Consider the following 12012-nt stretch of genomic DNA (forward strand, 5'->3'; position numbering starts at 1 on the left):
TTTAAAAAACTAGTCCACATCTAAATACATCACGGCAAAATCTGACAATCCTAGGAATAAAGAGAAAGATCCCCAAAGCTTTCAAAGTTAAACAAAAGTCACGTTAGCCTCAAATGATCAAGAATTACACCAACACGAGAATTCTCACCAGCAACCAGGACATTAGCAGCTAGTGAATTAAGTTCTGAGAAAAAATGCCTTTCGAGCCTAGAATTTTATACCCAGCCCCAAATCCAAAAAGTATGAGGGAAGAGAAAACACTTTCAGACATAAAAAGCCAGAAAGGATTTTCGATCGTGTGTTACAAATGAAAAAACACAAGGAATCAGTCAAGAGGGAAAAATAAAAGGGAAAGGATAACGAAGACACAAGAAACAGTGGTGACCCGAGTATAAATCAGACAAAGTGAAGAAATCTGAAAAGAAACAGTTTGCCCATTTTTGATATATAGAATGTTCTTCTTGGAGTTGCAAGAGTTGAGAGACAGATTACATTTCCTTTTTTCTGGGTCCGATGAAACAACATGGTTCCATAGTAAAAGATATTTCTAAGATCATTATATTTAACATGCTTTTGGGGGGGAATTAAATTTTCAGAAGCAACCTACAGACAAAGCATTAAAGACTTTGTGAGGTATTCTAAACTTTGACAATCTAGAAATAATATAAACAAACAAAATTGGGAGTTGAACCAGAATAAGAAAGTTCTTCCTTTTTTTTATTGGGAGCCAACGGTATACCCCATGTAGGTAATTCAGGAAACAAAAATGTGTGTACTATGATATAAAGTTATCACGGTAATCAGCTAAAGAAATTAAATAACAGAAGTTCAGAGTAGTTCACCCTGGGAAATGTGATCAGGCACGAATGGGAGATGACCACTTTTTATTTTACACCTTCCTGTACCGTAAAATTCTCCTTCATCATGTACAGATATTATTTTAAGAGAAAAAAACGTCAGTGAGCAGTCCCTCAAACAGCAGGATACCTAATCAATCATTCTTTTATTCTCTCTTTTCAACCCCATTCCTTAATGGGCAATTCTGAATATCTGTCTCAACATTTAAAAAAGCAATATTAACCTTACTGTTAAAAAATTCAGTGGCTTTAGTTTACTTAAATGATATTTAAGCTCAAGTTCTTTGCTAACTACTTGTTCTGACCCCATCATTTTATGACTCAGGAAACTGGGTCCTACGGAGGTCATTGTCCAACCCAAGGACATGCCACAAGGCAGTGGTGGACTTAGAGGAAAGTGATATATTTATCAATGTGGGTCAAAAAGTTTAGTTTGTACTATTATTGGAGACAGGAGCACGCACTTGGCTCCTCTCTGAGAAGGGTCTGAAGAGGAAGCACCTGTGATTACTGTCGTTCTCCCTTTTTCCTTTCCCTCCTTCAGCATTGCCTCTTCTGTAACCCAGGTGAATGCTGAGCGCTGCATATGACCCCTCTAGGGCCACTGGTGCTTAATTATCAGTGTGCAGAAAACAGCACCCACTGAAAACTGCTGCCAAGAAAGAGTAAACAGGCCCCCGGAAAAAACCAGTCAGAGACATGAGGACAAAAAATCTTTGCAAACAGGAACTAGTTGGCAGGGCAATGAGGACAACATGCAGAGAGAGAAAGACAGAGAATGACAGGTGAGGGAGACAGACGCAGAAGGAAGGGGAAAAGAGGCAAAAAACGGGACTTTTTTTCCTTGTTTCTCTTTGGGGTGACTTAAGGGCAGAGTTTGAGGAGTCTAGAAGTTTCTCTGTACTGAGTGATTAGACACCCCTTTATCACTGCAGAATCTCCAAAGGTGACAGAAGGGAGTCACATGAAGCTTTTATAAGGAAAATGCTGCCAATCCTATAGTTTGGCTGCCAACAAAAAAACCACACTGACAACTTTAATACACTGTCGTTTCTCTCTGATGATGTTCCAGGACGCTTGTCAACTGGGGAAGAAGAATATCAAGGAGGCAGACAGCTATCTAGGCTGGGAAAGTGTCCTTTGACCAAGTTATAAAGTATGCACTAAGAAATATGTAATATCTATAGAAGCAATCCACAGAGTGGTGGGTGTGTGTGTATGTGGGGGGAGGGTTGCACCTTTATACATCCTATTAGCCAGCTTGTTTGGCCTCTCCTGGAAGGTGTCTTCCCCCTGTAGACTGTAAGTATCTGACAGCAGGTGCCATGTATACTTTGCTCATCTAGCAGAGTATCTGGCACATCGAAAGAATCCAATAAGTATTTGTTTATTAGCTCACCAAAGGTGATATGACAGCCCTTGGAATTCAGTTTCCATCGTAGTTTGGAAAGTTATTACCAAGACACTGGGACAGTTCAAGGAGAAAAGATGATTCTTTGCCCTTCCCTCTCTCTATGCTGGTCCTCTGGCAGCAGGTAAATGGAAGGTAAAAGGAATTTGGGGGATATCCTTTCTCTCTCTAAATGCTGGCATGTCTGGCAATGGGGAGAGGGTAGCTTAGGTGTGTCAGGAAAAAATTTTAAACTGTGAGACGTTAGCATGGACACAAAGGTTACTGAGAGTCCTGTCCGGCATACCCTTCCAGGTTATCTTCACGTTTCAGTGTCTTAGAGCTATTTTATGACTCTGTAAGAAAAACTGATAATAATGCAAGTAATTCTTGCCCTTAGAAATGCAAATGAATTGTATCCGGTAGATTATGGCTCTGTGGATACACCGGTCTTGCACCTACTTGTAAATTCTTTTCAGCATTCCTCATTGCCTATATACTTGCGGTTCTTTGAATTTTCCTTTGAACAGGTTTGACATCTTACTGGTTCAGCCATTAATAAGTGAAATAAAATATTTGACACATGTTCATTTAATATATGTATGAGAGTCATGACCTTACCTTTTTTTTAAAAAAAAATTATCTTTTAGCATTTTAATATACGATTCTTCACTTTACCTCTGGGACTTAATTAATTCTGTTACCTCTTCATGACATTTTCCCTCTTCCTTTTTCGGTCTCTCGCAGGTGAGATGTAGTATAGCAAACTAGTGAAGCTTGCTTCTGAGAAAGTAGACCTGAGTTCCAGTCTCTGCTTCTCCACCTCCTAATGATGTTGGTCAAATTAATTAATTTCAAGCCTCAGTTTCCATATATGTAGAATAAGAATGATATTAGCAGTACTTCAAGGATTGCTCTGAGACCTAATGAGATAACGCATGGAAGTGATTATACATGGCTCGGCAAAGAGCAAGTGCACAATTGATGCTAGCTATTATTCCTTCTGCTTTTCCCTATGGTGGCTGAGCCAGGCGGTTAGTGATGAGTTTCCAGTATGAGTGGGAGTGTGGATGTAGACATTGGTCAGGTCACCAGGCAGCAATTCTCCTTGACCATAGGTTTTCCTTTCTTCTCTTTCCCCAGAAAGCCCCAAATAATTTATACTTTGTGTGGCAACTGCTGGTTGCCTATCCAAATCTATTCTTGCCTTTTATCTTACTAATAATATGCCTATATTACTGGGGGCAACAATGTACCAACTAAAATACTATATTTCCCAGCCTCTCTTGCAGATAAGTGTGGCTAAGTTCTGGCCTATGAGATGTAAGCATGAATTGTCGGGAGGGACTTCCAGGAAGATTCCTTAAAAGGGGGAGAAAAAGCTTTAAAAAGCCATTTTTGATTCTTAGCCTTATCCATCCCGTTGCTTAGAAAACGGATTTCTTGGCCCAAGCTCCAGCAGCCATCTTGGACATTGAGGTGACTTTCAGAAGATAAGCCATATACGAGGATAGAGGATAGTATAGCAGGAAGAGGCAAGGATCCTGGGGCTCTACAAATTTTGTGGAGCTGCCGCCTTGCCTTAGGTTCCCTCCATCAGACTTATTTTACATGAGAAAAGAAAGTTCTTGGGTGTTTAAGTCAGTGTTATTTTGGGTTTTCTGTTGCACTGAGATAAACTAACAGATAAATGTTGGGTGTCTTGCTCAGCTCAAGGGGCCTCTTAACCATGACAGTCATTACAGAACCATGCGTTTTGAAAGCTCAGATCAATGTCTACCCTTTTGTCATTTCTAGTTGGGTTACTTGTGGACTCCAAGGGAGCATGCGGTAGGAGAGGCCTTGTGTGGAAGGGTGAAGAATCTCCTCTAATGTCTGCACCTCCCTTTATATGAATGAGTAAATTTCCCCATTGGGGAGTTTTTTCCATGAATGAGCGATCTTCAGGGTGTAGAGAGCTGTGAGTCTCCAGGGTAATTATGGGCTTTAGTAGAATGTTAAATAGTAGTTTATGAATAAAAAATTAAATTTTGATTTGTCTCCTCTGGGTAGATATATCAACAGTATGTAGTTATATTATACAACTATAGTTATAGTTAGGTTATATGAGTATTTATTTATATGATTATATTTTGGTGACTTTGCTTTTGGTAAAATGAATGGTAACATTAGAACTTCACCTCTCACAAAGTACATCCCATTTATTATCTCACATTTACTCCACAACACTGTATAAGTAGATAATCATTTTATCTACTGAAATTCAAAATGAATCAATAATTCTATCAAGGTTACTGTTTCTTTATAGCAATTTGTCACTAGAAAAACTCTTGACTGAACTGAGGTTTTAATAGCAAAAGTGATCTTAAAATTTATACCAAAGGACTATTTGAAGTTAGAGCTTTCAATATATATAAATGACTGACAAATTATACGCTTGATTTTGCTGATTTAGAAGTTATAAAAATAATACCAGTGAACTGGTTACAGGCCAAAATAAACCAAGGAGCTCTGTCGAAAAAAAATTTGTGTGTCTATAAAATAATTCTGATAAAGCAACATTTTAACAATTTAAATATGAAGGAATTGGGGTTATTTGGATTTTATTTTTCACTAAATGTTATGTGAGGATAAAAACTGTCTCAGGTTTTACCAAACCTCAAAGCTTTCATCTTCCCCAATGGTTTCTCCTCGAATGTGAAATTCAGCTAATTAGCCCATCCTTGGCTTTCAGAGCAACCAGTGACTTGGGAATGTCTGGAGGCCGGACCTGCCAGCTCCGCAGAGCTGTGAAGAGACAGCAGATGAGTAAATGCAATCGCTCCCCCATAGTGAGGGCTGATAAGATGCATATGTCACAAAAACTTAGCCAAGGCATTCTGAATTTTCTTTTCTCCAGGTCTTTCTTAAGAAGAAGAATATTAGTCTAAAAAAGCTGCTCATGAAAAAAAAATCACATTTCTGAAAGGTCCAGCAAACAGCATTATGAATGAGTGGGAAACTTTATGACAACCAAACACAGATCTAAAGAAGTGTTGGCTCATGCAGAACTCCATTGTGAAGTGAATGTAATTAGAGACTTCTAGAATAAACACACTGGGGGCAGAAGGGCTCAAATAAGACACTAGGTCTGAATAAAACCACATTTACTCAACTCTTAAAAATCACTGACTTAGAATCTGGGTCTTGACATGCGCTCTCCCTCTTTCTCCACACCACCTCCCTTGTTACAGGGATTGTTCACTGCGATTGGAGGTTTCAGAACTTCTTTCACAGCCACATTCCCTCTTGCTTCAGAGAGATACCCAGTCACAATTTGGGCAGAGTGACCCAGATCACTCTACCCTGACAGAGCGTCTTTCTTCCAAGATGATCCCAAACCACACATTGCCTCAGTTAAGCTTGCCAAAGAAAATTTCGTCCCCAGCCATTAGTGCCTTAACTGACTTGTTACCCCTCAAAGTGTTTCAGCAAGCTCCTTCAGCAAGTGACCTGCTGGCGTTTTTCTGGAAGACTCTTGATCTGTTTCTGTCAGTTATCAATGACCTCAGTCTTCCTGCTAAGAAGCCCTGAGTTAAAGGTGAAGCCCAGGATTGCTTTTCACTCTTTGTCTTTCCTTTTCTCACTTTCTGTTTTACTCCAAGACTTCACAAAGACACTGTGACGTAATAAGTACTATACATATTTGGTCTCTGTCCCCTAGTTCCTGACACAGAGCTCCTAAAACCCTTGGAATTTCCTGGGTAATAGAAGCATCTTTGGTTCTAATGAGATGACTCGTCTAGACTCTTGGATAGCTTCAGGATGGGGGCTGGTCACCAGAAAGATCAAATCATGATTAGAAGCTTAAAACTTTCAACTCCCCCAACCTCCCCCCATCCCCATCCTCTGCGGAAGGGAGGGGGGCTGGAGATTGAGGTAATTAGCCATCAGGCCAACATGATGAAACCTCCATAAAAGTCCCTAAACTTTGGGGTTCAGAGAGCTTCTGGGTTGGTAAATGTGATGAGGATTTTAGGCTGGTTAATTTTAAAACTTCAGATGAGAAGCAGGCTCCGAGGAGTGGAATTTGCTTGCCCTTTGATCAGAGACAGTTGCATTTGTGAAGGAAATCTCCATGCCTCCCTCTCTGCCCCAGGAGGAAGGGGGGATGGCCTTATCTCTGGAAACTCTTAATGGGGAAGGCAAGAACTTAAGTTGTTTACTGTCTGGCAACCTCATGTAACTGACCTCCCACCCCAAAATCCTCCTTTGTCTTTAACTGAAGATAATATTTGAGTGGTGACTTCTGCCATTTACTCAATCCGGTTTGATTCTTTAAAAGTTGTGGGACCTCCCAATGGCCGGACCCTACCGGCACTGGTACCATTTTAACTTTTTTTTTGTCTTGTAAAGAGATAATTCACATACCTACGCCTTAAATTTAGCCTTACTCTCCACCCAACTTTGCAGCAGAAGCAGCAGCAGCAGCTCCTCCCGCCCGTGGGCCCTGTCCCCACGCAGCAGCCTGACTGCCCATGGGTCCTGTCCCCATGCTGGCAGCAGCTCTGACTGCCCATGGGTCCTGTCCCCATGCTATTCTATTCTCTAAATAAAAGAGCACTGCTGCCAGATCTTAAGAGTCTAAGAAATCTTTTTTCGACTCCTCGGCTCACCGACCCCGCATCAAATGCATCCATGTACAGGAGGGTAGTGGACTTCAACCCCATGGAGACAGAAGCTACTGTGCTTGGGAACCTTCTGGACCTCACCCTATGTACCTCTTCATTTGGCTGTTCATCTGTATTCTTTATGATATCCTTTATGATAAACTGATAAGTCTAAGTAGATGTTTCCTTAAGTTTTATGAGCTGTTCTAGCAAATTATCAGAACTGAATGTTTTGTGGAGGCCCTGAGCCAAGATGGACAGAAGTGTAGGTACCCTGGGGACCCATCACTTGCAACTGGTGTCAAAAGTGAGGGCAGTCTTGTGGGTCTGAGCCCTTAAACCTGTGGATCTGACACTGACTCTAGGTAGTTAGAGTCAGAATTGAATTAAATTTTATGACACCCATTTGGTGTCCAGACAGTTGGAAAATTGGTTGGTGTAGGGAAAAAAACCCCACACATTTGGTGTCAGAAGTGTTGGAGTAGAAACAGTTTTTCTTTAACACACATGCACAATGGTGATGAACAGTCTTCAATCTTACATGTGGGCGGGCCAGCCCAGTGGCACAGCAGTTAAAGTTGCACGTTCTGCTTCGGTGGCCTGGGGTTCGCTGGTTCGGATCCAGGGTCCGGACAGGGTACCACTTGCAAGCCATGCTGTGGCAGGAGTCCCACATATAAAGTAGAAGAAGATGGGCATGGATGTTAGCTCAGGACCAGTCTTCCTCAGCAAAAAGAGGAGGATTGGCAGCAGTTAGCTCAGGGCTGATCTTCCTCAAAAAATAAAGAAAAAAAAAATATCTTACATGTGGGGACACTTTGCTGAGCCACTCAGATAATTTCTCAGTATTAAGAAACAGAGTTGACCACATGTGACCCTTGTTTCATATGATTTGCTTGTAAAACAGGCTCAGGGTCTCATTCAAACTTGAGTTCAGTTTGAGACAATGCAATTTAGAAGAGAACAGATTATTTCGAGTGCCTGGACCCAATTCCCATGTGTGTTTGGAGGGGCTTCCCACACAACATCAAGCAACTCTTGGACACCAGCAGGGGGTCTGAAAATTTGAGTCAATTCTGACACTATCTACTGGGAGATAGCATCAGATTCCATGGGTCCGGGGTTCAGTTCTACAAGACTGAATTCCCCCGCCTCTCAAGTCAGATGCCAGTCGCAAGCCTGGGCTGTTCCCTGTGCTTCTGACCCACCAGCTACAGATTGGAGGTTCCCACCACGCCCTCCTTGGGTTCGATTAATTTGCTGGAGCAACTCACAGAACTCAGAGAAACATTTTATTTACTCGATTACTGGTTTATTATAAAAAGACATAACTTAGGAAGAGCTAGATGGAAGAGATACTTAAGGCAAGGTATGGAGAAAGAGTGTGGATCTTCCATGCCCCCTCCGTGGGGCTTGCCACTCTCTCCAATCTCCAGGAGTTCACCAACCTGAAAGCTCTCTGAACCCTTCCTTTTAGGTTCCTAATGGAAGCTTCATTACATGGGCATGATTGTTTAAATCACCGTCCATTAGCAACTGAATTCAGTGTCCAGCCTGCCTCCCTCAGGGGTGGGACTGCAAGTTCCAACCCTCTAATCACTCGGTTGGCTTCCCTGGCAGCCAGTCCTCATCCTTAGGTGCTTTCCAAAAGTCACCTCATTAACTTAACAAAAGACACCTTTACCCCTCTCAAAACTCAGGAAATTCCAAGGGTTTTAGGAGGAGCTCTGCACCAGAAAGGAGGAAGAAGATCAAATATATATTTCTTATTATACATCACAATATCACACAGATATTGGCACTGAACTCAAAGAGAACAATTAAAGTGTGAGTTGTCAGAAACCAGAGTGACTGTAACCATTTAGTCTGAAGTCAGACTCTGGGTCTATAGGTTTATAAAATGTGATGGAGGAAGTGAAAGTAGAGAAGGGACCCCAGAGATCACAGTCATAGTGCAACAACCTCATTGTACAAAAGAGGAAACTGAGACCCAGAGAATAATGTGACTTGTCGATTTCAAGAAACCAACGATCAACCCAGTCAAGGATAGATTCTCTGTCCCCCATGCAAGTATTTTCTCATCCCACTACGTGGCTCCCACAAAGAGAGGACCTCCACTATTGATGGAGTCAGAGGAAGATGTTGTAGGGGAGGAAGACATTTCCTCTTCCCAAATGGGGGTTCGTCTGGCTGGAGAACAAATTAAATTCACATGAGACAGAATAGCAAGAGAAAATTAAACAAAGCTTTATGAGGAACCATGGCCCAGGGCCTTTCTTCCCAAAGGAAGAAAGGGCACTGAAGAAGTGGGGTGCACATAGTGGTTATATACCCCCAAACAGGGTGTTTCACATGTGATTGAAATGTCTCTCCCACAATAGTCACAAGATTGCCCTGTCAGCCCAGTGCTTGATGGACACAGCAGGTAGTGGTCTGCTATCTCGGTGGGCGTAGCAGGAGGCAAGTCTATCGTCTGGAGCTGGGCGGTCACAGGTGAGCGCAGCAATCAGTTCCTAGCCTAAGGAAAGATGCTTAATCCTTAAAGAAATGCCAAAGTTGGGAGGGGGAGGGAAGTCAGTTACAGGAGGTTACCAGAGAAGCACAATAAAATGCAGATTTAAGTCCTTGCCTTTGGTATTGACTAAGATTTTCTAGAGAGAAGGTCATCTCCTTTCTTCTTCCTGGTACAGAGAGGGAGGCACCTTTTACAGATAGAAATTTACCTTACAAATGTAAACGTGTCCTAACAAAGGGCGAGTTCCATTCCTCAGAGCCTCCTTCCCTGTCCCAGTTGATCAAAAGCAATCAGCCTCAAATAATCCTCATGCCAAAGAGACATATCTTGGGGTGGCCAATTCCAGGTCCCCACAATGTCATTTGCTGTATCAGTCAGGATCCAGACTGTGCCTCATAGATTTGCTGAACGACAACTGCACATCCTTTCCTTGTGCTTGCTTTATTCAGAATAATTCAACCACCTTTTCCATCATTAGCTGCTATGCAGACCGAGCTGAGGAATTCTCATGCTGATTTATTAGTCTCTACTGGGCTGTGTTCCACAGAATTTTCAAGCAAAGGAGAGAAAAGATTTCCATCAGCTAAGAAGTTGTGTGAAGCACAGAGGTTAAAACAACATCTCCCCTGAATAATACATTTAAAAAGTCACCCAAAGCATGTTATTCAATCTGGCACCCAGATTTAAAGATTGCCAGATGGCCTACCCAGGCCTCTGAGGAAGAAATATCACATTGCTCTTCCTTTCTTTTTCTTGCCTTGCACTGATAATACCACAACTGAGCGGAGAACCACAGAACTGGAGCCTTCGATTACACCAATAACTAACGGTAAGATGTTCAGGCTGAATGCTCCCTCTATACCTGGAGCCAAGACAGCATTTGTGGATGTAATATTAAATTCCCTAAGCATTTTTAAGAAAGCAAGAAACCTCAGGAAGAGACCAAGAAAAAGGAGGGGTTTCGAATTCCTCCCAAGGCGAGTTTTTGGGACCCAACTATGCGAAGGGCATGATGAAGCGTAATCTACCAAATGTGCTCTCTTACAAATCCAGATGGACTTTCAATTCCAGCCCCAGGACCACTCTGAATTGTCCCTGCCTCATGTTTGGTTTAATCAATTCAGTTCAAAGATTATGTATCAAGAAGAAAATGTTCTGCTCTATATTGCACTACGTATGATGTGATACCATCATAAATATGAGCAGGCAGAGTCCCCACCCTTGGTAGGTTAGTGAAGGTGATAGACATCTCCACAGCAAAAAATAATAGCTAATGTTGATGCAGGGCTTACTTGTGCCATGCATTATCTTAGGTGCTTTATACATATGAATTCATTTAATCACACAACATCCCTATAAGGTAGGCTATACTTTCATTCTATTTTACTAATGTGGAAACAGAAGCTAGGTGGTTTGCCAGTGGTCACTATTATGGGTTGAATTTGTCTCCTCCAAATTAATACGGTTGAAGTCTTAATCCCTAGTACCTCGGAATGTGACCTTATTTGGAAATAGAATTGTTGCAGATACAATTAGTCATGCTGAAGTCATACCGGAGTAGAGTAAGCCCCTTATCAAATATGGCTGGTCTCCTTATACGAAGGGGATATTTGCACACAGCTATGCAACCAGAGAGAACACCATGGAAGATGAAGGCAGTGATTGGGGTGATGCCAGCAAACCACCAGACACCAGGAGAGAGGCCTGGAACAGATTCTCCCTCACGGCCCTCAGGGGGAACCAACCCTGCTGACACCTTGATCTCGGACTTCCAGCCTCCAGAATTGTGAGACAAGAAATTTGTGTTTAAGCCACCCAGTTTGTGGCACTTTGTTATGGAAGCTCTAGGAAACCGATACACGGGTGGTAAAGGAAAAGGAAAGGGAGACGTTTGTCAGTGCTTCGTCACTATCTCTGAGGCAGCTCTGGCTCCTGGAATGGAGTCAAGATCAAGAGACAGGCCTTTCTGGAGATCAGTTATGGAACAAAGCTCCCTGCCAATTAAGGCTTACTAAGAGATGGATCCCATATTACTGTTCCCTACTCTTGCTATAAAGACTCAATCAGACTCCCCTTCAGGATTGTTGTCACAATAAGGTTGATTCCAGACACCTCAGCCTTTCCCCCAACACAGCCACACGCATTTGTTTTCTCAGAAGGTGTCATTTACCACAGTTAGAGTTCCAGGCCTAAAATGCAATGCTGATGGAGAAGGGGAAATTCAGTAACACGAGCATAACCCAACTGATCAATCAACAAGGGAAAGTGACAATTATTACTTCTTCCCTGTTTTGATTGGAAAAGAAGGGGCATTGGATGCTGGAAGCAGGAGTAGGGTTCACAACAGAGATGGATGCAGCACATGTGTATGAGTGCAAGCGTGTGGGTGTATATGTGTGTGCACGCACGTGTGTGTACTGGGAGATGGCTATAAGAACGGTGCCTGGAGACACAGCAGTCAGATTTTTTAAAATTCTGTCTGGTATTGGCCTTATTTACCTTCAACAGGGGCATTTTGGAAGTATTTTGGTTGCACTCACATATGCACGCTGCTGGGCTCCCAAGGATTTATGAAGATTTCTTTTGTGACTTCATTATAAA

At 42.2% G+C, this 12012-nt stretch overlaps 1 protein-coding gene across 2 annotated transcripts in view; it reads right to left on the reverse strand.

The window, feature by feature from the left end:
- LOC100058496 (histone-arginine methyltransferase CARM1) overlaps positions 1 to 12012 on the reverse strand; it is a 255612-nt gene that overhangs the window by 50576 nt on the left and 193024 nt on the right. The window lies entirely within an intron of this gene.

This window comes from Equus caballus, chromosome 23 (genome assembly GCF_041296265.1).
Source record: "Equus caballus isolate H_3958 breed thoroughbred chromosome 23, TB-T2T, whole genome shotgun sequence".
NCBI classification, from domain to species: Eukaryota; Metazoa; Chordata; class Mammalia; order Perissodactyla; family Equidae; genus Equus; species Equus caballus.